The sequence below is a fragment of the Tachyglossus aculeatus genome, chromosome X1 (genome assembly GCF_015852505.1).
Source record: "Tachyglossus aculeatus isolate mTacAcu1 chromosome X1, mTacAcu1.pri, whole genome shotgun sequence".
Classification (NCBI taxonomy): domain Eukaryota; kingdom Metazoa; phylum Chordata; class Mammalia; order Monotremata; family Tachyglossidae; genus Tachyglossus; species Tachyglossus aculeatus.
The window spans coordinates 36,800,258-36,813,951 of record NC_052101.1 but is presented as its reverse complement, the minus strand read 5'-3'; the positions used below and the strand labels follow the sequence as shown (position 1 = coordinate 36,813,951).

General features: G+C 46.5%; 1 protein-coding gene across 2 annotated transcripts in view; it reads right to left on the bottom strand.

Moving 5' to 3' along the window:
- Window positions 1-10,573, bottom strand: part of FAT2 (FAT atypical cadherin 2) — a 105,954-nt gene extending 95,381 nt beyond the window's left edge. For both annotated transcript variants that reach the window (XM_038772090.1, XM_038772089.1), the window contains exon 1: window positions 10,424-10,573. The gene's annotated coding sequence lies outside the window, so the exon portion shown is untranslated. The remainder of the gene's footprint in view (window positions 1-10,423) is intronic.
- Between the last annotated feature and the right edge of the window lie 3,121 nt (window positions 10,574-13,694).

Genomic DNA, 13,694 nt, shown 5'->3' with positions numbered 1-13,694 from the left:
AATCCCCATTTTACAGATGAAGTTATTGAGGCCCAGAGAAGTTAAGTGACTTGCCCAAGGTACACAGAAGACAGGTGGCAGAGCTGGGATTAGAACCCAAGTCCTCTGACTTTCAAGCCCAGGCTCTTTACACTAGGCCATGCTGCTTCTTGTATCTACCCCAGCACAAAGCACAGTGCTTGGCACATAGCAAATGCTGAATGGATACGACCAGCTGACGGCGGCAGGGAGAAGCAGAAGTTAGAAGAGAGAAAGAGGCGCCCAGGATGAACTGAACCCAAGACAACAAGTCCAAGGTTAAGTTGGCTACTTTTTCCTCATGTGATCTCACCCTGGAAACATCAGAGAGCTGAGACCATTCATACAACCTGGCTGTAATCAATCAATCAATCAATTGTATTTATTGAGCGCTTACTGTGTGCAGAGCACTGTACTAAGCGCTTGGGAAGTAAAAGTTGGCAACAAGTTGCCAGGCTGTAAGCCTGGCAGGCACAACCGCTCCTTCTTGGGGGGCTCCAAGAGTTTGGGTTTGAGCTCCTCAACCCCAGTAGCACTGACACCGCCATAATGTAGTGGGTAGTGAACTTCCCAAGGCTTACTGTCCAGCCTTCCCCACACAGGACCACCACACTCACCTGCAAGAGGGTGTGGGATTGGGACTGCATCCTCTAAACCTCTAATTTCAGGCCAAAAATAAAAATGAGCCAGTTCTGTGTATCATGTGGCAAAGTTCTTTAAGCAGATCTGTACGTGTGCACACGCTGGGACATAGATGTGCCTCAGGCTGAGATTTACAGTATCAGCCAATCTTTCAATCTTATCCTCTTATGTTTGGCAGATGTTGAAAATAGATTTATAAGTTTTTACCCACCATACACCACACTGAAACTATTTTATTTCTAGGTCTGGGCACAGGGTTTGTTTAGGCCAGTGTTTCTCAAACTGGGGATTGGGACTCCAAGGCGGGAACATGGCAGAGATCCTAGGGGTTCACTGAGACCGGGGCTTCTGTGCTGTATGCGGGTGGGCCAGATGAAGGTGGGGAAAATCCTTCATCCTCCCTCATCCCTCTTTTTGTCCCTTCCTCCCTTCTTCCAATCTTATCGAACGAAATCTATGTGAGGTACACTGTACTAAATGTTAGGGGAAAGCACAGAGGATAATTCAGACAAGCTCCCTGCCCCACAGGGAGCTCACAGTTCATTCATTCAATCGTATTTATTGAGCGCTTACTGTGTGCAGAGCACTGTACTAAGTGCTTGGGAAGTACAATTTGGCAACATATAGAGACGGTCCCTACCCAACAGTGGGCTCACAGTCTAAGTATTAGGTGGGGGAGAGGATTAGGCAACAGAAACAAGAGGAAAGATTCACACGATAAAAACAGCAAAGCACCTGGAGAAACAAGGGCCATAATAGAAAGAATTAAGAGCTACAGTGAACTGTATCTAAAGGAAATATTTTCAAGTTTTTCACCATTTTGTCAGAGTCCAGTAGTCACAACTGCACAACTTCCCAACATCTGAATGTATGAAAGGTGCGTCTGAGATAGACTCTGATGCTCGTGTTGTTCCCACTCCAAGAAGTTGCTGGGTTTTTGTTGCTTTTTTTGGTGGGTTTTTTTGGAGGGGCCGGGGGGAGAAGAGGATGTCTCAACAGCCCCAGCACTCCTTGGCTTTTCCTGCTGACCACTCCCTCCCAGGTGCAAAGCCAGGAAATGTGGGCTTACCCTTTTTGCTGATGGAGGGACATGAAGCCTGGCATGGTAATTGAGAGAGACATCTGGGGCTCTGGGCCCAAGGACCCAGATTCTGCCTCCAATCCATTAAGAGATTCACAAGGGCACCTCACCCAATCTATTTCAGCCTCATATTCAGCAGCAGCAGCAGCATCTCCATAAGTACACACATGTGTTACCTATCTCCCTGGATTCATGTAAAGTACAAAGACAACCTTTTTTTGTGTAATAAATAGTATGAAGCCTCAAAATAAAATCCCAAGCATCAGAAACCCCCGCCCCCCGCAAACAACCTTGTGTCCCCTAACCAACCATGCTCTCGGATGAAACGTTTTTCCTCTCCAGCAACCAGGAAGGAGACAGTTCTCAGCAACCAATGAAGACCGGACCCACGCCAAGGAAAACCAAGACTCTAGAAAACTGCAGGGCTCAGCAGTTCCACTTGCCCTAAGGACAATAAGGCACATGGTGCTCAGAAAGGCTTGTTTGACTTTTGAATCCCCATTGTCCTGGAGTGGAGTCAGCCAAGAAATCAGCTGTACAGGTGCAGACAGACAAGAACACCACCATTGGCAATGGGGCATAGATACACTTACACACACACATTCACCTAAGCCACATTCACATATGTACACATTTATACACTTATAGGTTTTCTCACACACACACAAATTACAAAAGAATTGGCATGCATGGTCCTGTTTATCTTGCACCAGAGCCAACAGCCACTGGCACTAGAACAAAAAAGAAATATAACAAATTTTTTTTTCTGCAAGACCTAGGCGCTCTTCTCTAGAGAACAATTATACCTACTGCTTTCATTTACTCCTTTCTCTCTTTCCCAGGGTAGGAGCTCCTTCAGTCTCTAACTAGAAATGGTGCCCCACAAAACCGGCAGCTTAGCTCCAGTCTCTCCCCTGCTTCTTTCAATCAATCAAATCGATGGAATTTATTGAGCACTTACTGTGTGCAGAGCACTGTACTAAGTGCTTGGGAGAGTGCAATACAATTGAGTTGGTAGATACGTTCCCTGCCCATCGTGAGCTTAAAGTCTCAAGGAACACATACCTAACATTCCCCAACACACTCCCAGAATTGGGAAGTTATTACCACAGTTACTAGCATTCCTTTTTGGGTGAACACTCTGTGTGCTGCTTTGGATACTGTGGCACTGCAAAATCTACTTTAGAGACAGAGTCCCTGCTCTTGAAGAGTAAATAATATCAGAGGCTTGACCATTCCTTAATCACACCCAAAATCACTGATTCACCCAGCCACCTGAGTAATGAAGTGGAGTCTTCTGGGAGGTTCTGGGTCACACAGTGACTTTGGGAATTGCAGGGAAAATTGGTTCTTGTAACCTTCCTTCTTTGAGACCTGACAGACACATCCTGGGACTACTGCTCTAGAGCACTGGGCGGAAGTTTTGGAAAGTTCCTGAAGGTCTCATGTTCAAAGGTTTAGAGTACTTGTGCAGATACTGCATTTCTATGAGTAACTGGTCAACCCCTCCTTCCTCTTTGTTCATCCTTCTTTTCCCTTCTGCTGATAAATGGATACCCAATGTGGAGCACCCAATGAGGCCAGAACTGTGGATTCCGTGTTGGCCTTTCCATCCACACAGGCAGTCATAGGTTAACGTCACCAACAGTGGTGTCTTCTTCAAATCTAAGGGACAACTATATACTTTATATAATGATTGATATATATACATCCTTGTCCTTATCCCAGCCTCTTCTCCCCTATGAACTAGACTTCAGCATATGTCCTGAGTTCTTTTCCTGGTTCTACCACTTGGCTTCTGTGTGACCTTGGGTAAGTCATTGAGCTTCTCTGTGCCTCAATTTCCTCACCTGTAAAATGGGGATACAATACCCATTCTCCCTCTCCTCTAATCTGTGAGCCCCATGCAGAACCGGGACTGTGTACGATCTGTTTAGTGTGTATTTTCCCCAACAGTTAGGGCTGGTTTGGCACATAGTAAGCACCTAACGAAAACCACCATTTATTATTATTATGGAGGGGAAGATGAGGTTGTGTTTGTGTTTGCTGTAGCAGTTGCTTCCAGAATTTTCCTCAGTAGGGTTTCTCACAATTAAGTGTCAGGTAGCTTTTTGGTAGTGGTATGAAAGGAAGCAGAGGCTGGAACATCTGGCCTTGGGTATCACTGTAATCCCAAACTTAAAGAAGTACAAGAGCAGCTAGAACAATGTCCCTTTAAGAAGGAAAGCTCCACAGAGGAAAAGGAAGACTGCCAGGGGCAGCTGAGTAGAGCACCTGAGACCCATATGTACACAGCTAAATTTTACAACCGAACATGTTATTTGTTGTCTAATCAAACATAGCATGATTTTCAGTGAAGATTAGGATAGCTGCTGATGGCACCTGCAGACACGCATGACATTACAGGCATTTTGCTGAGCACTCAACAGAGCATGATGTCTCATGGAACATTTTGCAGAAGTCCGCTAAAACCTCAGACATTTCTCTGGGAGTGGGGGAACCCAGACTCCACCTTTCTCTAGTCACTGTTTTCCCCTCTCAGGTCCTCATGAATACGACACCCCTTCATCATCATCATCATCATCAATCGTATTTATTGAGCGCTTACTATGTGCAGAGCACTGTACTAAGCGCTTGGGAAGTACAAATTGGCAACATATAGAGACAGTCCCTACCCAACAGTGGGCTCACAGTCTAAAAGGGGGAGACAGAGAACAAAACCAAACATACTAACAAAATAAAATAAATAGAATAGATATGTACAAATAAAATAGAGTAAAAAATATGTACAAACATATATACATATATATATACACCCCTTCTGCTTTGCGCACAATAAGCACTCAATAAATATGATTGAATGAATGATCACTGGGTATCGTGGCAAGAGCCAAAGGAGGGTGAGGCTGGAGTTTGAAATAATACCGGACACAAACACATTTGGGGCTGCAACAGGATCAGACAGGGAACAGACCAGCTGAGAACTGGATTGTCTCGTATAAAACCGGACAACGGCCTCCTTAGTGAAGTCTCCCAGCAGGCGCTGAGCAGACACTATCACCTGCTGACCATCTGGATGAATTGCTTTTAACAGTGCTTATCAATCAATCAATGCCAATTAGACAGCACTTACTATGTGTAGAACACTTTACTAGGCACTTGGGAGAGTACCATGCAATAAGTTTGGTAAAAATGATCCCTGCTTTCAAGGAGCTTTCTAGAACTTGGGTAAATCCGACACTTAAAACAGTGCTTGGCACGTAATAAGTGCTTAACAAATACTATTATTATTATTAATAATAAACCTGTGGAATTTCCAGATGTTTGAGAAATAAATCTGTCTTCCAGAGTTTTGCCTAATACATCTTGTCTACCACTGTAGAGAATGCCATCCAGTAAAGGGAGCTGTGGTGAGGAATCCCGGGGCTCTAATTGTGACCCAGATGTGGGTATGCTCTGGGGTGCTGGCTAACTACCTCTGCCTCTATTTCCCCCATTTGTTTCCCCCCAGGGGTTCAAGGCAACAGCCTCATAAAGTAGCTCAGTGCACAGATTTCCCATTTAAACTCTTTGAGGTCAATTTGACCTATTAAATTCATCCCCATGGCAATGATGAAAGAGTTAATAAATTCGTGTTTACAAGGGGCTTGGAGAATGCTGAGGCTGATGATGAGGGTGATGAAAAGTGTTTTATAAGTAGGGCAGGGTCATGTATCCTAGTTCCTGTACCTTGCATGCTGTGGGTGTTTAGTTTGAATAGCAGTGTTTCCACTTGGAGACCAAATGACATGGGAACATAGGCCGTAGCGGAAGCTGCTTGCCACACATGAGCGGAGCTTCCTAGTGGCTGGAAAGACCCCAGGCCTTTCCCAGAAATAGAGATGTGAAGAACAGAAGGAGAAAAAGGCAAGGGGGTAGTGAAGAAAGTAAAGTCCTTTTGCTTTGCTTTTAATGGAAAAAAATAACTTCCAGCAAAACATAAAAAGCTTTTAATATATTTTTGTCTAGAATGATGAATGACATGCTCGTCAATTTATTTAGCATCTATCACCTCTGTACAGAAACCTGTACAGAACTTGGGAAAGTTCTACACAATAAAAGTATAAGATGTTCTCTGTCCTCAAGAAGCTTATAATCTTAAACAGGAGGCAGATGGACATAATCGTATACAAGAGAGAAAACAAAGGTGTAATTGATAATAGGAATGGACAAAGATGAGTAGATAAGTGAAAAACCAGTAGTGGAGGCAAATCAACAGTTATGTGGACTAAAGGTGGTTGTTGGGCTTTTTTCCCCCCAAGAAAGTTAGGGCTTTCAAATATTATTTGAATTGTGCTTTGCAGTTTTTTTTTTCTGAGCTAATTTCTCAAAATGTATGTTTCTCCTTTCTGGACTCTTACTACTGACTATATGGAAGAGTCTTTCTAAGCTCAGGTAATACAAGTTTCCTTTTGTAGATTGCAGGTTTTATTTTCAACTTGATTTTATTTCTGATACCACGGGAACAATTAAAGAGATGTTTGGGCACCTTAGGGTGCAGGCAGCAGCTTGTACCCCTGCTGTAACAATAATTACAAATGCTAATGAGTCCCATTCTGCCCCATGGATAGACGGAGGAAGGCTCAGGGCAAGTGCATGGAAGGTTTATGGAGAAGAAATATGAACTCTCCACTGCCTATCAGCCCTCTATGCCTGGACCCTATGACCCTCCAGCACCATTTGAGGGTGGCATGACTGCCATACCCACGTGGCCATGATGCTACCATCAAAGAAGCTTCTTGGCAGTGTCCCTATGCAGTCAGGGCTGCTTTCCCTGAAGTAGCCCATTGCTAGTCCTCAGGGGAGAGGGACACTCCGGGGGCTCCTGATCTGCCAGAGGTTCAGGCTCAAGAGGGGCAGGTCTCCCAAACCAGGAACTAGACTGCCCTGGACTCTGGGTGTGGGTAGCCCAGAGCAGGTGCTCCCTGGCCATTCCAGGGTATCCCAAGCTGCCATAAAAATGCTTAACATCGGTTGGGCCACTGGATGCATTGAACTGGCAGTTCAATGATTGAAGCAGGCACACGTAGAGGAGAAGGCCTGTGTTCTCTTAGGGGGACCCTGAAAGGGCAAGGCTGTGCCTCCGGGACTCCCGTGGGAAAAATCGGTCCCAGGTGTTGCACATTCATAGTTCTTTATAATTGTGATTTAAGGAAAACTTCAGGGATTAATCACTGAAAATTTCATTAAGTGGCTCAAAAGGACAATTTCCTTACTTGAATAGAAAACATTTTGGGGTCTTAAATTTATAAAATAAATCAGATCACTTACAAAAATAGGTTTGCATCTATTTTGCCTTTCTTTCCAAAGACTCAATTTCTCTCCCAGAAAATAAAGGGAGAACTATAGCTTTTCCCCCCTGCATGGTGGCTGCAGTTTGCAGGAATTTTTATATCTGTACCCTGTGCTGTTTGAACCTGTTCCCACTTCCTCGTTCCCACCTTTGTGACTTGGGGTATCAGGGTGGTCCCCTGACCACCCAGAGGACAAAACAGGAGGCCCAGCCAGTTTCTGCCTTGGCTAGTGTTTCGCAGCCTTGGCCTCTGTATACACACACACACAAATGTACGTCAATGCACCCACACATGTTCATGGGCAAGACGAGACTAAGGTTCCAGCAGACTTAGGACAGAGTAAGCCTAGCATTTCCCATTCCTTCCTGCCCACTCTAGATATCCATGGAGCACAAGGGCCATGTCCCCACTTCACCCCCAACACTGTTGGGAGCATTTTTAGCCCAGAAAGGGGACTGTGGAGGAGATAAAAATGGTGGCAGAGGGTAGAGGGGAGAAGGTAGGGCAGAGAAGAGGCAGTTTGGATTACCCCCTTAGACATCCTAATGTCCAGGGACCCCCCAAACCCCCCAGAACCACTGAATCTGGACCACTATCCCTTTTCCCCATTGATTTCTGGTATTGAACTGCACAATACCAAGCGCAGTCACACCCCAGTCAGCTCTAGACTCTCTCCTCACCCCCATGCCTCAGTATCAAGCAAGAGACGCAACTTTTGGGTCCAAAGCCTTTTCCTCAGGCCACTACAGGGCTCTCCCTTGGCCCTTTTCTTAGCACCCCCCTAACCCCCAGCTGCCGCCTGCTTGCCTTTCCATCAGGAGACCCTGAAACCTTAAGTTCTGAATTTCACGGCAGGGCAAAAAGGAGGAGAAGGGAAGGGAGAGGGACACAGAACCACGGAGTAGAAAGCTGCAGCTGGCATCTCATCAGCCCTCCTGCAGCAGTAGGGCTCCCTTCTCCCACCTGAACCCAATTCCGAATGGGATTTTTTTTTTTTTTTTTTTTAACTCAGAGGAGGAGGGGGCTTGTAAATATAAAGTGGCTATTGCCATTCATCCCCCAAGCTAACTGGGGTCGACTGGCTTGTGATTTCTTGTCTTAACTGAAGGCAGAGAGAAGATCTGTCAAATCTCTGGCATATTTTGGGGCTTTACAGGAACTCTGGTGCATGTACTTTCTGTGATAGCACATGAAATTAGTAGATAGCCAATGCAATGGCCTGCCAAACTTTGTCCTGGCTCACCTCCCCCTGGTTTCTTCCCCCTTAAGGACAGCCTTATCTGATCCCAGGGGATGGAGCTCCTGGAAAATGGTAGCTTCATGTTCTCCTTTTACTAACAGCCCGGGTTACAGAGATGAAACACTGATAGTAATAATTCTACAGGCAGGTTTTTTAAATGGTATTTGTTAAGGACATACTGTGTGCCAGACACTGGATTAAGCATTATGGTAGATACAAGATAGGTCAGAAACAGTATCTGTCCCACATGGGGGTCACAGTCTTAATCCCCATTTCACAGATGAGGAAACTGAGGCACAAAGAAGTTGTGACTTGCCCAAGGTCACCTAGCAGACAAGTGAAGCAGTGTAACCTAGTGGAAAAAGCGAGGACCTGGGCTCTAACCTCCCCCCTCCAAATGTACCTATCACTTCTCTGTGCCTCAGTTCCTTCCTCTGCAAAATGGGGATTCAATACCTGTTCGTCCTCCCCCTTAGACTGTAAGCCCTACGTGGGACCTGATTATATTGGTACTTTATAACATCAGGAAACTCAGCCTTCACACTGGTAAGCACTTATTAATAAAAATAATAATAATGGTATTTTTGAGGCAGAGTCAAAATTAGAACCCATGTCTTCTGACTCCCTAGCCTGTGCTCTTTCCATCCTGCTGCTGCTTGTCATCTTCAGCTTTGCACCAATACAGACATTTCAGTCTACATTCCTTTCGGGCATTTATCGCCCACACACACATTAGGCAACCCAGCTCCGAAACAAAATGGCAAACTAGTCCCCACACACCACCTTCCCTAATAAGTGTACTAATTAGTTGTAGTAGTAATGGTATTTATTGAGTGCCCCCTGGGTGTCACACACTGTACTAAACACAACAGAAACAGAAGACACAGTCCCTGACCACAAAGGGCTTACAGTTCAACGGGGGAGACAAGGCATAGACAAGAACAGACATGTGCACAAATATCCAGATGTTCTGCACTGCCAGGCCCCTAAGGAGTCTCTCACGCCACGGCTTGATAGGTAACAAGATTAAACTGACTGCAACCCCTCCACAAGGTCGGCATTACACAATCACCGCAGACAAGACCACATGGGCGACTAACCACAGAGTAGCAGCATGGCTTTGTGGAAAGAGCAAAGGCTTGGAAGTCAGAGGACCTGGGTTCTAATGGCCGTTCTACCAACTGCTTGCTGTATGGACAAGTCACTTTACTTCTCCAGCGTGGCTCAGTGGCAAGAGCCCGGGCTTTGGAGTCAGAGGTCATGGGTTCAAATCCCAGCTCCACCACTTATCAGCTGTGCGACTTTGGGCAAATCACTTAACTTCTCTGGGCCTCAATTACCTCATCTGTAAAATGGGGATGAAGACTGTGAGCCCCCTGTGGGACAACCTGATCACCTTGTTAACCTCCCCAGCGCTTAGAACAGTGCTTTGCACTTAATAAATGCTATCGTCATTATTATTATTCTCCGGGCCTCAGTCTCCTAAACTGTAAAATGGGGATTAAAGACCCGTTCTCCCTCCAACTTAGGCTGTGGAACAGGTACTGTGTCCCACCTGAGTTGCATTTACCCCAGAACTTGGAACCATGTTTGACACACAGTAAGCACTTAAATAAATCACCGGTCCTATACACATCCTCGCTGACCTTGCTCGCATCCGGGGGCAGCAGAACCATTTCCCTAATTCTCCGGGTCACCATCGATGAGGGGAGGTGCCCTTCCCCTAAACCCAGCAGGATGAGCGACAGCAAGGGACAGTGCTAGGACCGAAAACTTCCCCAAGGCGCGCTGGTCCTGGATTAGTTTGTTCTGCCACAATCAATCGTATTTATTGAGCGCTTACTGTGTGCAGAGTGCTGTACTAAGCGCTTGGGAAGTACAAGTTGGCAACATATACAGTCTCTACCCAACAGTGGGCTCACAGCCTCGACCCCCTGAACCTTGGGACCGTCCCAAGGAGAGTGGATAGCTCCGAAGCCGACCAGGGACACTGGTCGGTGGGCTACTTTAGAGGCAGGGGATAACTTGGGAGGGCCCAAGCGCAATTGTGGGCCCTGGGCTCTTGGACTCCGGCTGAATTTGCAGGAGCTGGGAGCAGGGCTCGCTTACCTTTTTTCCTCCGGAGTTCAGCGACCACCCCTCGTCCCCTCTGGACCCCCTGTCTGGCTGCCAGGCCTCGGGATGCCAGCAAGCTCCATCTCCAAAAAGGAGGTTGGAGAAACCCCTCCGGGAGGGGAACGCTGCTGAGCTGAGTTCCTGAACTTCAGGTTGAAGCAGTCGGTGAACTGCTGGGGGGAGGCGGGTCCTAGTCCGAGAGGTAGGATAGGGGCGGGAGGAAAGCAGCAGGAGGAGGAGGAGGAGGAGCAAGAGCAGTTCTGCCTGATCCCTCTGCCCAAGAAAACTGGTTAGTCAGAGGCGGGCAGGAGCCCAAACCTCAGAGCTAGGTAATTGCAGCGCTTTGCCCAGAGATTAGTTAGGACTGTCATGAAATCCCGAGTTTTCCCAACAGTGGGAGAGAATCCTGCAAGAAAGCAACCAGAGAAGCAGCGTGCCCTAGTGGATACTGCAAAGGCCTCGCCTAATAATAATGATGGCATTTGTTCAGCGCTTACTATGTGCCAAACACTGTTCTAGGCACTGGAAAGTCAGAAGGGCCTGGGCTCTAATCCAAACTCTGCCACCCGGCTGCCGGGTGATCTTGGGGAAGTCACTTCTCTGGGTGGGTCTCGGTTCCCTCATCTGTAAAGTGGGGATTAACACTGGGAGCCCCATGTGGGACAGGGATTGGGTCCAACCTGATTATCTGGAATCTACCCACAGAGTTTAGTACAGCGCTATGCCTGTAGTAAGTGCTTAACAGCATTTTTTTAAAAAAAAGAACAGGGGCTGAGGTGGTGGTGGGGTTGGTTGGGGATGGGTGTGTGTGGAGTGGAGAGGGGTCTGCTTCCTGCTTCTCCCTCTCTTCTTGATGCACAAGTCCCAGGAGGGGCAGGGTGGTGTATGTGTTGGAGAAAGGGGGGAGGTGGAGGAGAGGGGGGCTGCAACCCCTGGCCAGGCAGTGCAGAAAAAGTCCCAAGGCAAAAAGCAGTTGATTGGAGCTGGGTGAGGCTTTGGCAAGAAGTGAGCCATCTGTCTTGCCTTTGTTTCTCCATGGGTGTTAACCCCTAGGGTGCCTGTGGCCATGAGGATGCAGATAATAATAATTAATAATTATGACATTTGTTAGGCGCTTACAGTGTGCCAGGACTGCTCTAAGCTCTGGGGTAGATACAAGTTAATCTAGTTGGACACAGTCCCTGTCCCACATAAGGCTCACAGACTTAATCCCTATTTTACAGATGAGGGAACTGAGGCACAGAGAAGTGAAGTGACTTGCCCAGGGTCACACAGCAGACAAGTGATAGAGCTGGGATTAGAACACATTACCTTCTGACTCCCAAGCCCATCCTCTATCCACTAGGCTATGCTGAGATGAAGCAGCATCGACTTTGCTCATTAAGCAAGGAAGTCATTATGGGCAGAGTTACCCAGGTGATTTTTTTTTTTTTAAAAGACGACTCTCCCGATTTGGTGGGTGGAAAAAGGGAGAAGTGCATCTTTTTCTTAGAGGTAGAAAAAGCAGGAGGGAAACAGGCCTAATTTATCATTACTATTCAAGCCTCAAATATAAATGTTTACATATCCTGAAAACAGAATTATACCTCCCAACAACACAGCCAAGAAGGGGTTGTTCTCCCCATTTTACAAACGGGAACATTGAAACCCAGAGTGGGTAAGCTGTTTCCCCAAGGCCACACAGCACATAAGCAGCAGAACTGGAAGTAAAATTCACATCCCTTATCTTTTCTCTTCCAGTGTTGCCTGCTGCTTCCCATCTTGGGTTGTTACCTGTCCTTGTTTGGTCCCAGAAATAGTCCAGTTTACTCGGATGCTGGGACCTTGTCTGCATGGAAAGAAATAACTTGGATCCTGTTGATTAACTCAATTCTGTACTTCTGTCCTTCTTGGGTAGAACACAGGTATTTCGGAAGAGGAAGTTGAGCAGTTATCCTGAAATGGATCTAAATCACAGCAAGAAGTTCAGTTAAACACGAGGAAGAACTTCCTAATTATAAGACTTATTAGTCTTAATTATAAGACTTATTAAACACCAGAATAGGCCATCAAAGCAGACTGTGAAATGTACAAACTGGCCTGGATTCCTTAGCTGGTCACATGCTTGGAGACACAGGGCTGGATTTGATGACTTCTTGAAGTCCTTTCTGGTATTAATCATTGCCAGACAGCTAGGATACTTCCTTTCCTTTCAAGGATGCAGGTTTTCTAATACATATGTACATGCACCGCCCCCTCACCTCCCACACACATATACACATCGTGTTTTCCACAGGAACACTGCCCAGCAATTTGAAAAAATAAAAATAATCTCAGTGGATGTTGATTATTGCTTAGCCTCTGAGCCATTCCCAACTCCTGGGGTTTTCTAGCCAGCAGGAGGGGTATGGTAATTAGTGATTTTTGTTGAAATCGAGACCAGTTTGCTGGGAGAGTGCGAGTTTAGGCTCAGAGACAAGGCAATGGGGCAGGCATAGCTTTCTGGAGCCCCTCCATTTGGTGAGTTGTGGGTGGGGGGGAGGGCACACTATGGGCAGCTGGTGCCTGTCAGTGCCTACAGTCCCATCCGCTATCCCTGGCCTGCCTGAGCTTTAATACTAATAATAATAATAATAATGACATTTATTAAGCTCTTACTATGTGCAAAGCACTGTTCTATGTGCTGGGGAGGTTACAAGGTGATCAGGTTGTCCCATGGGGGGCTCACAGTCTTAATCCCCATTTTACAGATGAGGTAACTGAGGCACAGAGAAGTTAAGTGACTTGCTCAAAGTCACACAGCTGACAATTGGCAGAGCCGGGATTTAAATCCATGACCTCTGACTCCAAAGCCCGTGCTTTTTCCACTGAGCCACACTCGCTGACCGAGGGCTGGGGCATCATCAGGTGACATGCTGATATAGGGTTTCTGGGGCAAACTCAGAGGTGGGACCAGTATTCCTGCAGCTCTGACACCATGAACATCAGCTTCACACTTTTTTTTAATGATATTTATTAACTGATTACTACGTGCCAAACACTGTTCTAAGCACTGGGGTAGATACAAGGTGATCAAGTTGTCCCACGTGGGGCTCAGAGTCTTCATCCCCATTTTCCAGATGAGGTAACTGAGGTACAGAGAAGTTAAGTGACTTGCCCAAGGTCACACAGCAGACAAGTAGCAGAGCAGAGATTAGAACCCACATCCTCTGAGTCCCAAGCCTTTGCTCTTTCCACTAAGCCACGCTGCTTCTACTTAATGCCAAGTGTGCTCCAAGTAGAACCA